Raw genomic sequence first — 23,321 nt, 5'->3', positions numbered from 1 at the left:
TTGGTAGCCCTACGTAAATCTCAAAATCGTGCTTGCGAGGCTTGAATGTGACAAATATGCCTTTTCTTAAACCGTGAACTGTCTCCTGTGAACTCCTCACCCCCTCCCGTGTTCCCCTCCTCTCGCTCTGTTCGGGAACTCGCTGTCTTCGGGACGACGGATCACGTTCTCTCCAAAATGCGCCGGCGTCGGGTAAGACGATCCAATGAGAGCGTTTTGACCTCTGTGAAAAACAAACTGAGTGACGCTCCAAATGATGAGCTTTGTTTAACGTCTTTGTGCAAGTGCCCTTTTCCGCATCACCCCAGGCCGGACTGAGCACCCACTCAGAGCACATGGCTACTTAATAGGCATAAACAAAAGGACGTAGTCTGTTGGACTCTATTCTACCAGAGTTCTGACACGGCTCTTTTTCTTCTGTTTCATGGTGGTCATTCCTCATGCTCGAGCTTTTCCACATTCAACTTTAAAGGAACAGCCCACAGTTCTTCCATACTGAGACATGTTCTTACCTGAGCTTAGACGAGTTGATGTGTACCTGTCTGATCTTTGTGCCCGTGGAAGAGCCTGGTTGCTTCTAACTTTACGACGTTTGGAGCCATATAAATACATTGGGAGAGGCCAAATGCCAACAACATCTTTGGTCGTTTTGTGTGACTGAGGGCGCGCACACGGGGCTTTTCCACCAAGGTGCTGGTTCTGGGCTGGTTCAGAGCTGGTTCTGGTGCCGGGTTGGTTCCAGACTGACTTGGTTTCCCACCAAAATGAGAGCTGTGCCTATTGTCATAGCAACGCTTTGGGAAGTCAACATCAAACATGGATAATAACATCTTACTACAGCCACTTCTGGTTATAAAATACAGAAAAATAAGTGTCTGTCACAGCAGCCGTTAACATTTGGATTTCTTCTTTCTAACTCTTGTTTTAGCTAAAGAGCATAAAGCAAAACAACAGTTTCCTCCACAGACTGTTTTGGCGTCTCCAGGAAGTTCTAAGCACAAACTAACTAATATTGATTGTTTGTTGGAGGAGAGAGCCACGCCCCCAGCTGCTGACATCACTGGTGCTCGTTTCTTGGTCCACCTTTTAATTGGTTCCCAACCGGCACCAGATTTTGGAACCAAGAGCCAGCGTTTTTTCAGTGGAAACGAAAGAACCGGTTCTGAAACTGGAACTGGCCCAGAACCAGAACCAGCACCGGCACCAGCCTGGTGGAAAAGGGCTAAAGGACCAGACAGATACATATCAACTCGTCTAAGCTCAGGTAAGAACATATCTCAGTATGGAAAAGCGATGGCCTGTTCCTTTTAAGATACTTTTCACCTGAGATCCCTCCCCCCGAGATGCTGCGATGTATTCTCCAGTTGCGGCACATTTTCTTCCGCCTGTTGGGTTCGTCCCACCTTCTGCTCTCTCTTCGTTTGCTCAATTTGACCAAATCCTGGCCGAGAACGCATTTCGGAAATCAAGAATAAGCAGATCGCAAACATTGCAGTTAGTTACAGTCACCAGAACCCCCCGTCTTCATGTGGCTCAGTGTAAAACCTGCTACCCCTGTAGTTCACACCTCTACAAACAAGTCAACTCCAAGTCACCTGTGATGGGGGACTCACTAATGAAGGGCCAACTTTGTTAAGAGGCTGGAATGCAAACCACTTAACCGATGTGCTCTCGCTGAAGAAGCTGCTCAGTCGTATTTTGACATGTTTTATATATTTTACTCTGTTCTCTCTGTACTCTGTTGTCGAGAGCTTCACTGCAAAAAGTATTGAACTAGATCAGTATAAACATCTCAATTTGAGCATAATAATCCACATTTTAGTTGTTTTGACTAGTTAAGAAGTTGTTGGGCATTTGTCCTGGATTATTTCCCTTGTTCTGAGATGTTTCTGACTCGTTTCGATACATTTCGTCCTTATTTCAGGTCATTTTCTTTGCCAATGGGGAAAGAACATTGGTCTTATCTCATTGGCAATTTTACTTTCTTATTTCAAGCGAGATTTACCCTAGAACTGGTCTGAAATGTCCTCAAACAAGCAAAGCGAACTCGGTCCGATCAGGAAAAGTGTCTGAATGAGTGAAAACCGCTCAAAACAAGAAACATTTCCTCAATTCAAGTCATTTAAGCCAATGCTTGATATTTACTTTTTGTAGTGTTTTTGTTTGCCTGAGACATAAAGGTACTTCATTTGTGGCCATTGAACTGTTTTATAGAAAGCTTTGTCAGCAAGATGGCGTCGAGTAAATGAAATATTTTATTGTTTTGTCAATATCAATCTCATGATCCTTCCATATTCCTCTATACGATTCCAAGCAGTGCGACAACAGCACCCTTTACAAAACCAAAAGAACTAACTCTCCCCCTGACCTCCCAATTTGTCCGAGCCTTGAACTCTTTCTCTCTCCCACCAAAACTCTGGTCTCCTCGTGCCAAAGTGGACCGTGTGAATACTTAAGCCTGAGACCTTGTGTTTTATTGCCGCAGATTTATATTGGAGCATTTCATCACTCGCGCTACTTTATGTTCCGCGCCGGGGTCGGGCTATCAGCAATCCCCCTCCTCCTCCTTCAATATTTAACGCTCTTCACCCCGTGGGCCTGGGAAGATACATGTGTCGGAGCGGCACTCTGTTACACCGGCCTCACAGCAGTCTGTCCTTATCTCATTACAGGGATTATGGCGGTAAGTGGCGGTGTGAAATATTCATGCGAGCTTGTCCACAGGGGAAAAAATCACATATAATTGAGGATTAAGTTGGAGATGATAGGTTTTGATAGCTCACCCTGTTATTTCCCCAGGGATAATGTCTTCGGTTTAAGTGTATTGTATTATTATAGGGGGGATGTATTGTGAAAAGTGTAAGGGATGTGCCCATTGTGTAGTCTTGGTTCAATGTCAGCTTTCACTTAGTTCACACGCTGGAGTGTTTGGATGGAACGCCTTAAGCTTTTGCCAAGTCAAAAGATCCAGTGTTGCACCAAGTTCTTATAGTATTGATGATGGAAGAGGGTGACCACTGTGCAAAGCCTTCTCCAGCACATCCCAAAGATTCCCAATGTGGTTCACACAATCTCATGCTCCCTGAACCACTCTTTTACAATGTGAGCCCCATGAATCCTGGCTTTGTCATCTTGGAACACGCCAGCGCAGAGCCGTGGGAAGATGTTTTAGTTAGGGGGCGCTGAGGGTCAAAATTTACCCCCAAAATATTCTTTCTGTGCAGAAATCCTATTTATTAACCTCTTAACTCCCGCCTGACACTTTTTTTGTTGGGCAGTCGTCTCATTTTTGTCAAATTTTCATGACTTTTTTGTCACTTTTTCGTCAAATTATTCGCATTTGTTTGTCAAATTCTTATAACTTTTTCGTATTTTTTTTCTCAATTTTTAGTCAAATTTTTCTCACTTTTTTGTCAAATTTTTGTCCATTTTTGTCATTTTTTAGAAATTTTTTGTCACTTTTTCGTCCATTTTTTTTCCACTTTTTTACCAAATTTGTATCCATTTTTGTCATTTTTTTGTAAATTTTTTGTCACATTTCCGTCAAATTTCTCACCTTTTCGTCCATTTTTTTTCACTTTTTTGTCAATTTTTTTTTTCAATTTTTTGTCAAATTTTTCTCACTTTTATGTCAATTTTTTCTCCATTTTTGTCATTTTTTCTAAATTTTTTGTCACTTTTTCGTCCATTTTTTTTCACTTTTTTACCAAATTTGTATCCATTTTTGTCATTTTTTTGTAAATTTTTTGTAAATTTTTCGTCAATTTTTCGTCAATTTTTTGTCAATTTTTTGTCAATTTTTGTCATTTTTTGTCAATTTTTTGTCACATTTCCGTCAAATTTTTCACACTTTTTCGTCCATTTTTTCTCACTTTTTTCACATTTTCATCCTTGTTTTCGTCTCAGTGTTGTTGCTATTTTCACACCTTTTTCCCAGAAGCTTTTGGACTGGGGGTAAAGCTGGAGAAAATGTGCTCGGTTCCGGTGGGAGTTAAGGGGTTAATATTGCCTGCAGTTCACAAACTATCCACCAGGGGGTGCTGCAGAGCCCTCAGCACCCTGGCTTCCCACGGCCTTGCGCCAGCGCCATCAGGGAAGAAGAAATCCATCGATGGAATGACCTGGTTGTTCTTTGGGCTCATGGTGTTGTTGAACCAAGACCTGAGCAACTGCAGCAGCCCCAGAACAGTTTGTTGAATCCAGGCGGACACTTGTATTTTCAGTCAGGCAGTGTAATTGTCGGACTTTTTATTGACGGCGAACAAGCAGCTAATTGTTGTTGTTGTGTTTGGCATCACCATGACTGTGTTGCCTAATGAGGAGTTGTGAAATGTGCTTTTAAACTCATTCCTGTGACGAATAGTGCGTTAGGAAACCCTTGGACCTCAGCTAACCATTTCAAATACATTCGCTCACTCTTTACAGTCTGATCGGATTGTAATGTTGCATCCACATCTGTTTTCCAAGAGGCGCCTGCAGCAGCTGCTCCGAGATCCCGAGGCTGGGCAGGCGTGTGAGTGCATGGGGGGTGTGGGGAAAATGCTGCAATAAAGGAAACATGATGCAAAATCAACGGGTTTGAACCGTTTTAAACCATGTTATTCACCTTATTCTTCCCACACTGGCCTCTTTTTGCCACGAATCGGCACTTTCATTCTATTGACACTTCCAGTTGAGCGCGAAGTCTGTTCATTAAGTGGAGAACGAGGGAAAGTGTGAGGGAAAAACCTGATGCACAGTAGATTGATGTGTGTAAAATGTCCAATGTTATTTGCACCAACAAGTCAACACTGCACTGTTTCTCTGGGCGACCTGAATATGGCTTTGTGTCCGTGTTTTCATGGTTTGTGGTGGTGTGAAGAGAAGAAAACCCAAAATGCAGGACTGCAACAAAACTGGTGATGTTTAATGACGGAAACTAAAATAACAAACTCCAGAACAAAAACTCAAACAAACCGGGGCTGACGAAGACAATGACACGACAAAGGACAAGAGAAACACAGGGGTACAAATACAAGAGGAAACGGGGCACAGGTGAAACACATCAGGGCGGGGCAGGCAGGTAACGAGGGAAGTCAAGCAAAATCACAAGAACAGAACACACGTCAAAATAAAACACAGGACAAGACCAAACACAAGAAAACATACAAAAACAGGGGAACAAAAGACGAATCATGAAACGTGTAGAACATTGTTCCTTTGAGGAATCCTCAGGTAATCCCGTTCAATTTGGCTGTTTTCACACTTCAATCTGTACGTCTTGAGTAATATTGCGTAATTTTTTACAGCCCAAAACTCTCCTCCAAGGCCATCATTTAAAATGGGATCAGTGCTGTTCTTATCATGCAATGTGTAAGCTTTTAACCACGCTGTATCGAAACTGAAAGCTACTTTTTAAATGCCTGCGAGAGGAGCTCAAAGTCCTCACCAGCTCTAGCGCCTGTATTTCAACATTATTTCAAATTGTAAAACGTTTTTGTTTTTTAAGCCCCATGCATGATTTGACCACTTTAACCTGATTAAAGAGGGGGTATTCTGCTTTTGTCAGTCCCATAGCACCAGTCTATATCACACTACAATGATGACAAACCTTCTGCTGGTCTGTAAATGCAGTAAATTAGAATAACTGCCTTGTATAAAATGTCTCTCTCAAAATGGCTGTAGTGAATGTCTTGAAATAGGCCTCTGTCTCTTTAAGAACCTCTGAGCCTTTAGACACGCCCCCTCCACACGCTGTCTGTGGCATCAGTGGGGAGGGGGTTCTGCTGAGGAGCAGTGGTTGGTTACTCGGCTGGTGACGAAAGCTCGGAGGCGTCTCCAGGAGGTGGGGGCGTTCCTAGGAGGACTCAGGCAAACCTATCCCTAAAATGGCCGCCATCAGAGTTTTTACAGATTACTCAGAAATACGTGAATGTGCCAAGGCAACACTTCAGCCATGTTTTTAATGAGGGAGTGACAGAATAACATGATGGAAAGCTTGAAAAAGTCCATTTTGCATAATACCCCCCCTTTAAAAGCTGAAAAAGCTGATTTTGCTCAAGGTTTGGGTGTGTACAGAGGTGATTGGTGCAGAGGTCAAAGCTCCCCGAGAGTAAATGTATGGATGCAGTGGAAGAGTCGTTGGGTGTGAGCGAGGCGCACATCCCTTTTATCATGGTGTGTATAAAACGGTTTCCAAGTAATCATTTATTTAAAGCACAATTCATTTCCCAGCACATTCACTTCCCCCTCGGGTCGAGCGCCGCTTCGATGGACAAGGTCTAAAAATATACATCACACAATTTGCGGAAAAAAGAGCATCAAAAAGCCAATGTATTTAAAAGAAATAATCCATTACTAAAGTGACAGAAACAATGGCGTGCTTTGGCTTTATCAGTGTTCTTCACTCAGTTCCCCGAGCAGCACCTCCGCTGCACAGAGCCCCATTCAGAGGCTTTGATCCTGACCAGCGTTATGTAAGCCAAGGAGAGAGGAAGGAGGCAGTGCCAATGTGCCATGGGGGTGATGCTGTGGAGAAAACAGAGGAGAGCCATAGTTACACATATTATGACTGAAACGGGTCTAGATCAAAATAAGCTATGAATTGACTTGGCAAAATGGATTGAATTTGGCAAAGATTTCATGGCTGAGACGAGGAGGCGAGTGACTGAAGACGAAAGTGTTGCGCAATTTGGGGCGGAAAACACATTTAATTCACAATGCGCACTTTAAATCCCCGTGAAGACACATCGGGCCCGATCTTCTGCCGGGCGCAAGGACAGTCTTGGTGAAAGTGAGGCTTCGATCTTGCGCAAACCCGACATTTGCGCTAGTGCTTTCGCCAGTAGCGTCGCTTAGGGAAGAAAAGTGTCGGTGGAAGTGTGTATTACAAGCAGCGCTGCATTCCCTTTGCTCAATCTCCTTTAAGGGCGCCCTCACATTGGTAAAAACCTCAAAATCTACTGTTCCAAGTTATTATGCAACTCATCGTTTCAATACATATTAAAGCTCGTAATTAACTGAAGATGGTCATTTGGTGAATTTGCAGCATTAGGAGGTCATATTTACTGAAATCAAAAGCTATTTCAATCAAAAAGTATCAACAGGTCAAGTTATATTTGACCATAGGAGCCCTTGTGTGAAAGCAGCTTCAAAATTCTTAAATCCATGCAGGACATGGTGCGTTGTCATGCATGAAGAGGATTTTGTTTGGGAAAACACGGCTCTTCTTCAGGGAGCCTAAAAGGGCCTAAAGGGGCCAACCAGCTCTCTCCCCATGATTCTGACTCCGCCCCCTCCTTACTGACGTCACAGCCTTGTTGGGACATTGTGGCCATTCACCAACCATCCACTACTCCATCCATCTGACCATCCAGGGTCACACGGCCTCATCAGTGAACAAGACTGTTTGAAAATGAGTCTCATGTATTTCTGAGCCCATTGCAGCCGTTTCTGCTTCAGCTTCAATGAACAGTTTAGGGGAGGCCGGAGAGAAGGTTTATGCACAACTGCAGCCTCTGGAGGGTCCGACACCTTCATGTTCGGGAGACTCCAGAGGCACCAGCAGCTTCAAATACCTGTCTGCTGCTTTGTGGCATCTGCTCTCATAATCTGATGTGTTTGTCTGGCAGAAACCGTCCATATTGTGCCATTATCTGCACAAACCGGAGTGTGTTTGAATCATCCACAAATCTCTTCAGTAGGTTAGATGATTACGCTTAATCTTTCATGAAATATCGAAGGTTTTCATACCTAGACCAAGATATTCAACTATTTCACGCTTTTCATCAGCAGAGAAACCCTTTTTCTTTCCCATATTGCTTGAAAATGATGATCTGCTTAATAAAGTGGAACACCCTCCTCCCAGGTCTCTGAGATTAATGTCAGTGATTCAAAGAGCCCCAAGACACGACACCATCCATGAGTTTCATTTTTATTATTATTTGTTTTACCTTTTTGACACAAAAATACAATTTGCATAATAATTGGGAACGCAGTGTATGCACACGCGCACAGATACAAGCAGCTAATATGAGCATTTGTTACACAATGAACCAACAAAAGATCTGCAATACATGACCATTCAAAACCATTTTAATCTCCAACCATTACAGGTTTCAGCCAATGTTCATTAAAAGATTTGGTCTTTAGTGGGTTGTTCAGAAAGGAAGACATTCTTATCCAAGAGGCTTAAGCTGAGACTTGAACTTCATGATTGGTTGGATGAGAAGAGACACATCTTCAATTCTTAACCAGTTTTTACAATTGCAGCTCCAATAAGTGCTGTTTTATAGTTGCATTGCTAGCAGGTGACATATTGTCGATACATATGGCAGCTGTAAAGCCCACAAATATGTCTCAAACATTAAAATCAACGTCTTTTCCCCCCATACGTAATAGTTTGTCTACAGACGAAGGGAGCACGCGTTATCAATCCATTACTCGGCCCCTCGTCTCTGATCTCATGAGGGCTTCGGGCACTGTGCGGAAATATTGAGATGGCAACTGTCTTTTTAGTAGATAGATGGGAGAGGGTTGTGAGTGAATCTCCATAAGAATGCAGCGAAACACGGGCAGCGATATGAGCCGCTCCGGGGAGAGGGATTATCATAACACGCTCAGCCTTTGTTGATGCGCGTCTATCAAAGGATCAGATTCAGCATTGTTGCATAGAAACGTTGCTGATCTGTGACTGAGGAGGTGCTTTTTCAAGGGTGAGTTTAAGCAGGAGGGTGGAAAATGATTTAGTTAATGCTGGGTCTGTTTAAAAGTTGTTTTAATACAAGTGCATCCCATTCGTCCCTATGGCTGGTCATCATGACACACATAACACTCTTCTTTATTACGTCATGAATGATATACGTTTTCTTTTTCCTCTTTTTTCCTTCAAACACCTTTCGTGTAAAAAAACTGCATGGAAATACGTTGAGTCTTCAGGTCACGGTCTGTAATGGCCCTAACCTACAAAGCATCCGCAATCTGCCTCGAGTTTGTTTTGGTTGTAAAGAAGTCATTCACACGCCCACCTCCTGTTAGCAAATGTTCCACAAGTGTGGAGTGAGTAACACGGGCGAGAGTCTGGAACAGCACAGCGCCACATCGTTAGTCTTTTAGGGTGAGTGAGAGAGAAAACGGAGTTCTTAATTCCTTTAAAGGTTTGTCAAATGGGAATTTTGTTTTCAAAGGATTATGAAAGTAAACATTTGGTTCTTTAACTTCCACTAGAACACTTCCTAATATGTTGGTGCTAGTTGGTGTTTGTAACATTAACAGTATTGCTCTTTGTGACTCATGTTTTTCATTTGGATGTTTGAAATGTGTTACGAATGTTAGAGGTGAGTTCATGCCACACATGTCAATTTAAAACTTTTTCACTCCCTGTTCCATCAAATCAGATAAAGGGCTTTAAAACATCTGGCAGGTGGGCAACACTGTGGTTAGCACTTATACTGAACAGTAAGAAGGTGCCGTGTTTGATTCCTGGGCCGGCTGTGGCTTTGTGTTGCATCGGGGCGGACTGGGACTGAAAAACAGCCCTGGACTCTGACCAGCCTGGCCCAAATGAGCGTAGTTGTGACACTTCCACAAATACATATTTTAACCTCTTACCCCCCGCCTAAACCAAATGCATTCTGTCCTGTTTTGAAAGCTAAGACCCACAAAACTGACTTTTTTCCTCGCGCTGTTGCTGTGTTGTGTCACCTTTTGTATGTGTTTTTTTTCTTTTTCTTTTTCTTTTTTTTTTCATTTTTGTTGAATTTTTGTAATTTTTTTGTTGAATTTTTGTCACATTTTTGTTGCATTTTTGTCACATTTTTGTTGCATTTTTGTAATTTTGTTTGTTGAGTTTTTGTCACTCTTTGGTTGAGTTTTTGTCACATTTTTTGTTGAATGTTTGTCACTTTTTGTTGAATTTTTGTCACATTTTTGTTGAGTTTTTGTCACATTTTTGTTGAATTTTTGTCACATTTTTGTTGAGTTTTTGTCACATTTTTGTTGAATTTTTGTCACATTTTTGTTGAATTTTTGTCACATCTTTGTTGAATTTTTAATTATTTTTTTATCATTTTTTGTTGTGTCTTTCTGTCCGTGTTTTTCTCATGTTTTCATCCTCTTTTTCTCGCCATTTTGATGCTTTTCTTTTTAGCTTTTACATTTGGGTAAAGCTCGGTTGAGGCGGGACCGGTGGCCCTCGAGCCAGTGGCCCTTCTGTGCTCTTCCAGAATGGACATTTGGCCAGTCCGCCCCTGGGTTGCATGTTCTCCGCCCATACATTTACATTTACATGTATGAGTTGTTCATGAACATGCGCTGTCCTGACCAAACAAACAAGTAAATCAAAACCCTGTTCACTTCCAGGTCCATCCACTACCTTCTTCCACTTCCTTGAGGTCATGTTCACAGGCCAGATGTCGCCCTTCTAGCGTGTCCGAGGCCTTCAGTTCATTTTGATGACTTTGACTTTGTCCAGTTGTTTAATTCATGCTGTATTTTGTCCTATTATTCTTGGTGAAGGCAGCCTATCTCCCTCTGGTTCTAATAACTATTCTTCAGGGAGCGGGGCACTCTGTTGTCTAGACTGTAATCTCCTTAACCAGCGCAAGTGTTGGCAGTAAATTTACCGACATCGGATGCACTTGTGAAGCCTGTAGACATCTGCCGTGACCCTCCGGACCGTTGCATCGCTAAGAGCTCCGCGAAACGGATCGGCTGCTCGGGGAATTCGCAAAACCCAGGAGAGCTCGCTTTAGTTTCCTTCTCAAATTTCCTTCTCCAATAATGCTAATGCTAATGCGTCCCGGACACTGGAGGGAAGCTCGTCGCGGAGATGTTTAAAGGGGATAGGAACTGCTGCGCTGTATGACACGTTTGATTTATGAGAAGTTGCTAATGACTTTGAAAATGCGATGCGTTTGGAGCCTTTCCAGGATGTTTAAAAGGATCAACAATGATATGTCGCTTTTAGAGTTTATGTGACAGTAAATGTGCACACAGAGCAAGCTGCCTTTACAATGACTACTGTGTAAAAGTCACTTTATTTATCCATTAGAAACTTCATGTGCAGAAGCAGTGCCAGTATGGGCCTGATAAAAACAGACATACAACACAATCAACATGTGCAATAATAAATATATTAAAAACAATAAAGTGGGCCTGTGATAGACCAAGGTCCACACAGTTGTTTATTCAGCAGGCGGATGGAGGTAGGGAGGAAAATACTATATTGTTGTTCAATATCTATTCAGCAATACATGAAATACCTACTCCTAATTGCTAACCTGCCATTGGCTAAAGAAATAGTGGCTTGCTTTCTGTTGCCAGACAAGGACACACAATGTACAGAAATATATACAGAAAGAGAGTAAAATAAAATGAAATAACGTTGATGCCCAAAAATACAATTATACTGTATGTAATACCTTCACTTTATAGGGACTGTACGGAGTTTAAACATGTTAAAAGTGTGTATTTTCCTCCCCCTACATGTTCCAGCCATGTCCTAATGTGTAGAATGAGCTCAGACCTGTTCACCACAACTGGTTGGTCCGAAGTGCCGTCATGCACAAGCTTAATATTGAAGGTGCAGTTACACGTATGACCTGAGGTGGCAGTAGTGAGTATAAAATGGCCAACTTGCATCTAACCCCTTTAAAGCAAAGAATACCTGGGTCGAGAGAACAACCTGACCAGTCAGACCCTTTTCTCTCGATCGACAGAAAGTAGGTCTGGGTTTGACCCACAACTCCCACCACCGGAAGTCACGTCTTTGTAGTTTTTTTGCGGCTAATGTGGGGCTAGCTCAGGGCTAGCTTAGCTATTGAGTAGCTTATTGTGCTTCAGTAACCAGAGCTACTTCATTTAACCTTCAGCTCCTGATGACTCTAAAGATGTTTAGCCTGAGCCTGACGTCAACAAAGAAGTTGCTGTTAGTTTGTCTCGATAGCGTCTTCTGTGCTTGACGCTAAGTTACAGCTAGCTCTTGTTGCTCATGCTAATCATTTTGAAGGCCTGGTCGGCAATTAATCTTTAACACTTTAAATTAATTTCAGTGGTGTCACTTTGGATGGGATTTGTCTGAATTTCCATATTAAGAACATGCTAATGGTTTGTTGTTTTGTCACTTCTGACCGTTCTCCCGAGCCTCCAGTGCGCCGCCATCTTTGTTTCTGTCGCTCTGCCTTTGTCACACAGCCTGATTGGCTACTAGTCATAAGCCGCCTTCGCTTGAAGCTGCTTTTCCCGTCCAAACTACCCTCCTATTTAGAATCAATAGAGGAGAGTATGGCTGGCTCAGAGTGGTAAACACAGTCAGAAGGTGTAAAGAAAGGGGCAAACCTCCCTAAAGAGTGACCTTTACTACGTTAGGGCAAAGCTTCCTGCACTTAAGATTTGGCATCTCAGTTGTAACCAGGTTTCTTTAGATTTTATTTGCATGTGTTTTCCAAAGAATACAAAAACAATATTTCTCTCTCAGATAACCACATTAATCTCACTTGGAGGGAAAACAGATCTAGTTTTTCCTTTTTGAACAAGTCTTTAAAATGAACAGATTTGTCTCCCGTTAAAGAGCAACACATCCCGTTACTCCGAAAATACCCGACTGCCCCAGACCGATGTAGTATTTCGAGCTTGCATTTCCTGTGTTTTGGCCCCTCTCTCTTCCTCCTCCTCCTCCTCCTCTTCCTCCTCACGTGCTCCTGACTCGTCTCTCTCCTCCCGCCTTTCGCTGCTCTCATTCATGCTCTGACTTCATCTCCAACAACACGCTCCTCCGCCGGGCCTGCCGCTGGAAACACACGCCTCCGACCTGTAAGTTCACATTTCTCTTCTTCAGACGTTACTACACTCGGATCATTTGCTCTTGCGGATGTGGGCAGATCCTCTGGTGCTGATCCACTCGCTCCTTTCGCCGTGTGGACGTGATTTAAAGCCATTTAGTCCTCTTTCCGAAATCACTTAGTGCTTGGATTTTGGGCTTACTTTGAGACTTTGAGAGTCAAAAGCTCAAGTCCATTAAGAGGAATTGTCTACAGTAACATTTGGAGCAACTTGAAGTGGTGTCAGTCATCTCCTGTGTTGAATTTAATTTACAGAGAAAGCACTTTTGGCAGAGGAGGAGAGGTTCACGTCACTGATAATGAGGGCATCGATAAAGCAGACTTCACCAAAGCATCTGGAGAGAGTTATGAGGGTTTACAGATGAAACTTACTCCACATGGCAGCAGTGTCTGATCGAAAGAAAAGACTTCGACCCCTTCACGATGTTTCCACCCTGTATGTCATACTTTTGTTTTGAACCTTGTTGTTGCTGCTGTGTGTATGCAGTGGGTAAATGACAAACACATACCTGAAGCATGAGCTTACTTGTGATGCAATGGTCAAGTGCAGTGTGACCTCCATTCAAATGACTCTTAAGAAGACTTTATAGAGCTTGAAATATTCCGACTTAAGAAACGCAGTCTGCTCTTTTCACAAGGAAATACTGTCTCATCTATCAAGTGGTTTGATCCCAACTCATAAAATGTTTTGACCTTCCAGATCCCACCAGCCTGAAAAGGGTCTGAAATGCTTCTGTATTAAACTTCTTTTTATGGACATAGCAATAACATTGGACGAACCAGAGGCATTGCTTTGTGATATGTTGATATTACTCTGCAGTTTTAATCCAGTGGAGAGAGAATTCCACGCTGGACTGTCCGAAAGAGTTTCTGAACTTTGAGGTCTCGCCATGTGACCAGGAAATAGCCAAACATTTAAAATAGTAAAAAGTTTGTGCTTTTGTGTGATATGACGGTGATGCCATCTCATATCTTTCTTGAGAGGACACTGGCATCAGAGTGGAAGCTGATGTTTGTGACCATGATGCAACATGACAGATGTGAAACGACCGTGGCATGCATATACAATAAGCAGCAGCTCTATCTGATGAAACCGTGTCTAAACCGGGTGCAAACCAGGAAAACAGCCAACTTTGATGAACTACTGAAACATAAATTGCGTTATCTCTAATTAAGATGAATAAAGTTTTAAACTGCCCATATCCTGAGGACCATCTGAAGAATCCCAAGTGAACCACTGGATGAGAGAGTTCATTCATTTCAGAAGCATATGTTTTCGTGGTTGTCGGAGGGGCCGGTGCCGCAGATCGTCAGCCACACTTCTGTCAGTCCACGGGGCAGCTGTGCACATGACATAAACATGACCTTTCTGACATCATGTAGGTATAACTACAGTGAAGATCATGTCAGTATTCATGTTTACTCACTTTTTGCCCACTTTTGTCATGTTAACCATGTTGACCCTGAAAACGAGGCGTTATGTCGCATTTCCGTGCATATTTAATTAGACGCATTTGTGATCGTTAGTGCATTTATCATTGAAAACAAAGCAGATCAAAGCTCATGCTAATCTTGTAAATCTACTGTTTGCCTTTTGCCAGCTCTAAACCAACTCTCAATCTTCAGTCTGGCCTCATAAATTCATATTAGGTGCTGTTAAAGTGACTATTTTTTGCTATTCCAAAGCTTCATACAGAGCTGTGTGTCCACAGAGAAGTTTATCAGATTTGTTTATAGTTAAAACATGTAGCTTAAATAGCATGGTAGGCTACATGTTTAAATAAAAAATGCAATAAATAGCAGCCTAGCATATTCCCAGTGTCACTGTTTCCCATTAATAGAGGACATGGGTGAAAGTATAATAATAAGTAGGTCTGAGTAAATATTTAGCCAAAAACAAAATGACATTCACTCCAACATTTCATTTGGTCTTTTTAGTATTTTTCTAATAAAAAGTATTGTTTCATCCTGGTGTGTGAGACGTGTCCCAGGCATAAGCATCAGACATTCCAATAATGGAACAATTTACAAACTTTTTAACGTTGAAATAAATATCGACAAATATCGGATATCGGCCACAGCAGCAAGGCAAATATCGGATATCAGTATCGGCAGAAAATTTTCATACCATCCCTACTTACCACCACAGAGTAGTGAATGGAAAATATATTGGATTCAACTTACAACTTCAGTGTAACAAAGATTAATTCATTCTCAATTTTAACCACATCATTTGTTCATTCCCAAAATGAATAAACCCACATGGTGCTTTGGAAAACCTTTTTTTTTTCTTTTTTCCAAAAGACTCTTCCTGCAGCATTGTGTTAGAAGACTCTATTATTACATGCAGCCCCCTCAGTTTACAGAAAAGTTGAAATTATGTTGTTTATGGGCCGTGTCTGCTGCTTTGCGTTGCATTTGCATTTATACAGCTCTTTGCGAGGTGAAAGTGAAGGATTTTCTGGCGTATGAAACGTGGGTTGGCCACAGAGGTATAGAGAAGTGAATCAGGCAGTAATCCTTCACTCGTATATTGGTTACCGTGGCTCTCATTGAGCTCGATGTGTGGTTTTTGGAGGCTATTTATAACCGCAGCATTGTTTAGTACACTGGATAATCCTCTCCAGATTCAGCACATTTTCAGCTCCACTCACAAGACGTCTGTGTAAGTTTGAACTGCAGGGAGGAAAATTGCGCGCTTATGAGTAATGCCTTAAATCATTATGTTTTTGAGTGCTCGTTTCAATGTGCGTGTTGCTGTTTTTGAATCCCTCAAGGTTGTAGTTTGTCCTTTGTGTGTGGAGCTGGTCCCATGTCTGTGTGGAGCTTGGTCCCATGTCTGTGTGGAGCTGGTCCCATGTCCGTGTGGAGTTGGTCCCATGTCCGTGTGGAGCTGGTCCCATGTCCGTGTGGAGCTGGTCCCATGTCTGTGTGGAGCTGGTCCCATGTCCGTGTGGAGTTGGTCCCATGTCCGTGTGGAGCTGGTCCCATGTCTGTGTGGAGCTGGTCCCATGTCTGTGTGGAGTTGGTCCCATGTCTGTGTGGAGCTGGTCCCATGTCTGTGTGGAGTTGGTCCCATGTCTGTGTGGAGTTGGGCCCATGTCTGTGTGGAGTTGGTCCCATGTCTGTGTGGAGTTGGTCCCATGTCTGTGTGGAGTTGGTCCCATGTCTGTGTGGAGTTGGTCCCATGTCTCGTGTGGAGTTGGTCCCATGTCCGTGTGGAGTTGGTCCCGTGTCCGTGTGGAGTTGGTCCCATGTCCGTGTGGAGTTGGTCCCATGTCTGTGTGGAGCTGGTCCCATGTCTGTGTGGAGTTGGTCCCATGTCTGTGTGGAGTTGGGCCCATGTCCGTGTGGAGTTGGTCCCATGTCTGTGTGGAGTTGGGCCCATGTCTGTGTGGAGTTGGTCCCATGTCTGTGTGGAGTTGGTCCCATGTCCGTGTGGAGCTGGTCCCATGTCCGTGTGGAGCTGGTCCCATGTCCGTGTGGAGCTGGTCCCATGTCTGTGTGGAGTTGGTCCCATGTCTGTGTGGAGTTGGTCCCATGTCTGTGTGGAGTTGGTCCCATGTCTGTGTGGAGCTGGTCCCATGTCTGTGTGGAGTTGGTCCCATGTCTGTGTGGAGCTGGTCCCATGTCTGTGTGGGGCTGGTCCCATGTCTGTGTGGAACTGGTCCCATGTCTGTGTGGAGTTGGTCCCATGTCTGTGTGGAGTTGGTCCCATGTCTGTGTGGAGTTGGTCCCATGTCTGTGTGGAGTTGGTCCCATGTCTGTGTGGAGCTGGTCCCATGTCTGTGTGGAGCTGGTCCCATGTCTGTGTGGAGCTGGTCCCATGTCTGTGTGGAGTTGGTCCCATGTCTGTGTGGAGTTGGTCCCATGTCCGTGTGGAGTTGGTCCCATGTCTGTGTGGAGTTGGTCCCATGTCTGTGTGGAGTTGGTCCCATGTCCGTGTGGAGTTGGTCCCATGTCCGTGTGGAGTTGGTCCCATGTCCGTGTGGAGTTGGTCCCGTGTCTGTGTGGAGCTGGTCCCGTGTCTGTGTGGAGTTGGTCCCGTGTCTGTGTGGAGTTGGTCCCGTGTCTGTGTGGAGTTGGTCCCATGTCTGTGTGGAGTTGGTCCCATGTCTGTGTGGAGTTGGTCCCATGTCTGTGTGGAGCTGGTCCCATGTCTGTGTGGAGTTGGTCCCGTGTCCGTGTGGAGTTGGTCCCGTGTCTGTGTGGAGCTGGTCCCATGTCTGTGTGGAGTTGGTCCCATGTCCGTGTGGAGTTGGTCCCATGTCTGTGTGGAGATGGTCCCATGTCTGTGTGGAGTTGGTCCCATGTCCGTGTGGAGTTGGTCCCGTGTCTGTGTGGAGCTGGTCCCATGTCTGTGTGGAGTTGGTCCCATGTCTTTGTGGAGTTGGTCCCATGTCTGTGTGGAGTTGGTCCCATGTCTGTGTGGAGTTGGTCCCATGTCTGTGTGGAGTTGGTCCCATGTCTGTGTAGAGTTGGTCCCATGTCCGTGTGGAGTTGGTCCCATGTCTGTGTGGAGTTGGTCCCATGTCTGTGTAGAGTTGGTCCCATGTCTGTGTGGAGTTGGTCCCATGTCTGTGTAGAGTTGGTCCCATGTCCGTGTGGAGTTGGTCCCATGTCTGTGTGGAGTTGGTCCCATGTCTGTGTAGAGTTGGTCCCATGTCTGTGTGGAGTTGGTTCCATGTCTGTGTAGAGTTGGTCCCATGTCTGTGTGGAGCTGGTCCCATGTCTGTGTGGAGTTGGTCCCATGTCTGTGTGGAGTTGGTCCCATGTCTGTGTAGAGTTGGTCCCATGTCCGTGTGGAGTTGGTCCCATGTCTGTGTAGAGTTGGTCCCATGTCCGTGTGGAGTTGGTCCCATGTCTGTGTAGAGTTGGTCCCATGTCCGTGTGGAGTTGGTCCCATGTCTGTGTAGAGTTGGTCCCATGTCCGTGTGGAGTTGGTCCCATGTCTGTGTAGAGTTGGTCCCATGTCTGTGTGGAGTTGGTCCCATGTCTGTGTGGAGTTGGTCCCATGTCCGTGTGGAGTTGGTCCCGTGTCTGTGTGGAGCTGGTCCCATGTCTGTGTGGAGTTGGTCCCATGTCCGTGTGGAGTTGGTCCCATGTCTGTGTGGAGATGGTCCCATGTCTGTGTGGAGTTGGTCCCATGTCCGTGTGGAGTTGGTCCCGTGTCTGTGTGGAGCTGGTCCCATGTCTGTGTGGAGTTGGTCCCATGTCTTTGTGGAGTTGGTCCCATGTCTGTGTGGAGTTGGTCCCATGTCTGTGTGGAGTTGGTCCCATGTCTGTGTGGAGTTGGTCCCATGTCTGTGTAGAGTTGGTCCCATGTCCGTGTGGAGTTGGTCCCATGTCTGTGTGGAGTTGGTCCCATGTCTGTGTAGAGTTGGTCCCATGTCTGTGTGGAGTTGGTCCCATGTCTGTGTAGAGTTGGTCCCATGTCCGTGTGGAGTTGGTCCCATGTCTGTGTGGAGTTGGTCCCATGTCTGTGTAGAGTTGGTCCCATGTCTGTGTGGAGTTGGTTCCATGTCTGTGTAGAGTTGGTCCCATGTCTGTGTGGAGCTGGTCCCATGTCTGTGTGGAGTTGGTCCCATGTCTGTGTGGAGTTGGTCCCATGTCTGTGTAGAGTTGGTCCCATGTCCGTGTGGAGTTGGTCCCATGTCTGTGTAGAGTTGGTCCCATGTCCGTGTGGAGTTGGTCCCATGTCTGTGTAGAGTTGGTCCCATGTCCGTGTGGAGTTGGTCCCATGTCTGTGTAGAGTTGGTCCCATGTCTGTGTGGAGTTGGTCCCATGTCTGTGTGGAGTTGGTCCCATGTCTGTGTGGAGTTGGTCCCATGTCTGTGTGGAGTTGGTCCCATGTCTGTGTGGAGTTGGTCCCATGTCTGTGTGGAGTTGGTCCCATGTCTGTGTGGAGTTGGTCCCATGTCTGTGTGGAGTTGGTCCCATGTCTGTGTGGAGTTGGTCCCATGTCTGTGTGGAGTTGGTCCCATGTCTGTGTGGAGTTGGTCCCATGTCTGTGTGGAGTTGGTCCCATGTCTGTGTGGGTTTCCTCCGGCCTCTGCGGTTTAACTCGTCAACCAAACCCATGCACATGTCCTGCTCCGGACTAAGATTCTTGCTACATAGCTGGAGATGGGTGGCCGGCACTGTTTCTATCAGAGCAAAGACGGATCAAATAAAAATCACCAATTATTCCTAAACGTCACCTTGCTGTAGAAAACCGATATAAATGTAAGGAAATAATGTATTTTCTGTCATTTTATGTTTCCTTAAAATGGCCAAGATACATACACCTTATTCCGGGGGCTCGCGTGGGCGCTGCCATGAATTGTGCCCGACCCTTTTCTCCGATCTGTTAACTGGAGAAGTCCACATAAAACCAGTTACTCCACGAAAAAAAGCCGTTTTTAGGTCGCGGAGTGTTGACTTGTTGGTGCTAATGAACATCGGACATTTTACTCAAATCAATCGACTAAACATCAGATTTGAGCGGAGAATATCTTCCCTTGTTCTCCGTTTAAATGAACGGGCTTCACGCTCGACCGGAAGTGTCTGGAGTGGCAAAAGTGGGCGGGACGGAATAAGGTGAATACATACAGTGGCAAGTACACCGTTTGTAATTTCTCACATTTCTGCCTAAATTTGTCACTAAATGTGGTCTGATCTTCCTCAAAATCACAGGAATGATTAAACAGTGTCTACTTGAACGAATAGCGCCCAAACATTTACATTTAATCAAATTGTTTTTGGCCACGACATGTAAACATTCACAGGACAGCGTGGAATAAGTAAGTACACCTGAACTGCAGACGTTTTGTAAAGGGGAGCGGTCCAAGATCGTTGTGAGTGATATTTAATACAAATGAAAAAATGTCTTTAAGCCTTGTTATTTGGCAGTTCAAAGCTCATCAAATCAGGCAGGAAATAAAATCTCTTTGACAAAACCTTCAAAATATTAAGTCCAAGACTGGAAGTGGTCATGTTGTTGCTATAAAGTTTTGTATCGCGCCTGTATTTCTCTGTGAAAAATCATCTTCACTTTGCCGTGCCTCACCTTAATGTTGACATATGTGCAATTGTGGCTAATAAACATTATCATGGGCTTCTCTGCATTGATATTTTCCGTTACATAGCTTAAAATCATGCCAAGTACAGTAACGAGATGCTAACAACACACTTTGAGTGCAGAGCTTGATTGATTGAAGGATTTATGGTTGAATCTTGCTTGATTTGTCCCCTTAAACTCACCATATGTCCCTGTCCTGTCACACTCGGTCACACTGTGCAACCCAATGTGCGCTGGAACAATTTCCCCGATCGTCTTTGTCCACAGCTCAGACCTGGCTGACTCACTGCCTCTGCCCGCTTATAAGGCCAGAGCTCCTTATCCCTGCTGAAAATCCAATTGCACCTGGAGTCCGTTGTGTGTGTGTGGCATGAAGTTTGAGGAAGGGCGAAATAATGTGCTGAGTCCGACGCTGCTGTCCTATTACAGTGTATAGGAATATAGATTACACTCTCGGTGTCAAATCCCCTCCGCAAATGTAAAACTATACTCTGGGACAATCGAGGCGAAACTTAGGTCTGTGGGCTCCAAAATAACTAACTTATTTGTAACATGTATGCAATTACTGCCTATATATACTTACTTGAGGAGTATTTTATCGAGAACTTACTACTTTCTACTCCTCTACATTCTCTAAAGGCTCCAATGTAAAAAGTAAAAACAATCTGTGTGTTTTGTTTGTTGTAAAAGCCTTTAAATGCACACTCCAGAACAGCAGGGGGCGATGAGCAAATGTAGTGTCAAGGCCACTGTCCCACGACAAGGTAGAAGGTTTGTTCCTGTCCTGTTGCCATGCGGGTACTGAATTCCTATGAAATTTGTGTGGCTTTTTTGTGTGTTTTGAAACAGCAAAGAGATTTTTCATACCACTCATAAAAAGATTTGTAGTTTTTCGACTTGAATACTGAAATATTTTCCACAGCAAATACTTCATTGCCAGTCTGAGCAACTTTTACTTTTACTGACATAATATTTGAGCAATAGCATCTGTACTTTTTTCTCAAGTAATGGGATCAGAAAAACGAGATTTGTGTCCATTTGCACCTAAAATATTAGGTTAATTTATTAATGAACATTTCAAACCCTCTCCCTTTTATTTTGTCGGGACAACAGGAAGTGTTTCGTTGCTGTTTGTTAGCGGAGCCTTGACATCAGTGTCACTGCAGGTTTCTGTTTCGTTTTTACTGGACCGGATTATTTGTTGTTATCTTGTGTAAAGGCGAGTTTAGACGGAGCGTTTGTGTTTGTGATCGATCATGAGACTGACCCGAGAGAAGACGAGACGCTCGCGCTGATGGGAGGAGTTATTTTGAGGCGTGGGACTGACCTGCACACGGAGCAGCTGGACGTGCTTTGAAGACGCGATGGAGACTTTATTAAAACCCTGGAGGGTCACACAACATTTGTTCCTTACCCTGTTTCCAAATATGGTCACAGGAGGTTTGAAAAGTGGCTAAATCTGTGTCAAAGTTACGCTCGGATCAGCTCCTCCGCAGCGTCCCCCTCGGCCCGGGTTCAGTTTGTTACTTCCTGCACGCGAGTTTTCATTTACACCAGTATGAGACAAATTCCTAACATGGGGAATATTTCTACCGCTATAGTTTCTAATAAAAGCCCCGGCCTGTTTTAGAGACCGACTTTTATTTGCCTCCGCCAGCCGCGAACCTGGCCTCTGTCGGAGACCCGGCCTCTAATGGAATACAGGCCAGTATTAGAGAATTTACGGTATTTGACCTTGTACTGACCCAGCGGCTGTATGAGTGGTCAGCATGGCGCCTTTGCTTTCCATCACAGTGGCCTCTAGGACGCTCCAGGATCAATTGTTTGGAAGGTTTTCACAACTGACGGAGCCATCATGGAGCGTTGTAGAGACCACCGTGATGGAAAGTAAAGGCGCCATGCTGACCACTCATACAGCTCACTACAAGGTCAAATATACACAAACATGAACTTTTTTTTTTTTTTTTCGCATAAAAAGTTCCATAATGCACCTTTAACTAAAGTTCAGAAAATATGTTTTAGTAAAGTCTGTTCCCAGAAATATATCAGCAACACTTTTGGAAAGCTAGCAGAGTGATTGGCAAGCAGAGTTTAATGCCTTCCTAGTTGATGAAATGTGATCAAGCCTTTTTCTGTAACTTTGTCCTAGTTTTCATAGTTTTGAGACTTCAACATCCTAAAGTCAAAAAAAAAAAGAAGTGCGTCCGTTGTCATGGGGACGGGGACAACACCGCACCAATCACCTGGATGGCATGGTAATATATGACAATGAGGCGCTCTTAAACTCCATTGTAATCAGCGGAGGTGTCAAAGCCGGCTGATCCCGACACCAGGCGTGGCCCCTCCCTCCAGAGCCCCGGGTTAAGGGCTGATTTGTATGCGGTCATGCATTTAAGCTGTTGTTTTGTGAAATGCTTCTTGGGTGACTGTGAGCCGACAACCACAGACTTTAAACTGAAGCCGCGCCGTGTGCTATACTTAACGCAAACACTGGGCTGGAGCTGTGGGTGACGAGCTTTACACGCGTTACTTATGTGTATTTTTCAAAACGCAAAGACAAAATAATAGACCGGAAAAGATGTCATGTGGTAATTGCCGTTGATGAAGTTTCTAAGCCTGAAGCTTGTGATGGCTTTGTTTTTGTCACTCGTGATTGGGGATAAACATGTTTAAGAGTCACTGAAGACTTGGGATTCTGTGAGGGATGAGATAAAATACTGGAACAGCTGTCAGTTCCAAGTATCCCACACTGAACTCATATCTCGCCATCTTAAAAACAAGCCTTTAACCAATCTCTAATTTTATGGACATGCCACACCTCATTTTAAAGCTCTTCACCAATTCAATGGCTTTGTTAGTTTTACACTCTGCAAAGTAAAACGGTGTCATTTTATTTGACACTACCTTGATAGCTAAGTTTAGTACAATGTAATGTGCTCTGTAACAATCTGTAATAACCTGTACCTCTGTAGTTCGTACACAATGGAATATTTTCTTTTAGTACTTTGTAAGTACATAATGTAATAGGACACGAGATCCTTAGGGTTAGAGTTATTACATTATGTACCTACAAACTACAAATACATATTATTCCATTATGTATCTAACCCATAGGTACAGGTTATTACACATTGTTACAGAGCCCATTACATTGTACTAAAGTTAGTTACAATGTAATGTAAAATATAGTGTTACCAGTAAAACTACTGATTGCTGCGCATAATAGCACAGTTAGCAGCATTGCTAATATTAGTCAAGGCTGAGACAGATGCTATAACTGGGTCATCTTTGTGTAATGAACTAATATTGGCCACTCTTGAGAGCAGTGTTCATTTTGACAACATGTTTTAATTTAGTTTTAGTCTTTTGACGAAAATGAAATTCAATTTTAGTCTAGTTTTAGTCAAAAAAATATCTTCAATTTTAGTCTACTTTTAGTCGAC

The 23,321-nt window shown here is 44.0% G+C and overlaps 1 protein-coding gene across 3 annotated transcripts in view; it reads left to right on the top strand.

Moving 5' to 3' along the window:
• Positions 1–23,321, top strand: part of peak1 (pseudopodium-enriched atypical kinase 1) — a 174,550-nt gene that overhangs the window by 66,701 nt on the left and 84,528 nt on the right. Inside the window, exon 1 of one of the 3 annotated variants that reach the window (XM_079567382.1) lies at positions 101–108. The exons of 1 other annotated variant lie outside the window; for it this stretch is intronic. The gene's annotated coding sequence lies outside the window, so the exon portion shown is untranslated. Of the gene's footprint in view, positions 1–100; positions 109–12,771; positions 12,790–23,321 lie in introns of those variants that run through there. One more of the 3 variants, XM_079567381.1, reaches the window with a different exon arrangement.

This window comes from Gobius niger, assembly GCF_951799975.1.
Source record: "Gobius niger genome assembly, chromosome: 12".
NCBI classification, from domain to species: Eukaryota; Metazoa; Chordata; class Actinopteri; order Gobiiformes; family Gobiidae; genus Gobius; species Gobius niger.
Note: the sequence above shows the minus strand (reverse complement) of the source record. Positions and strands in the feature narration are given on the sequence as shown.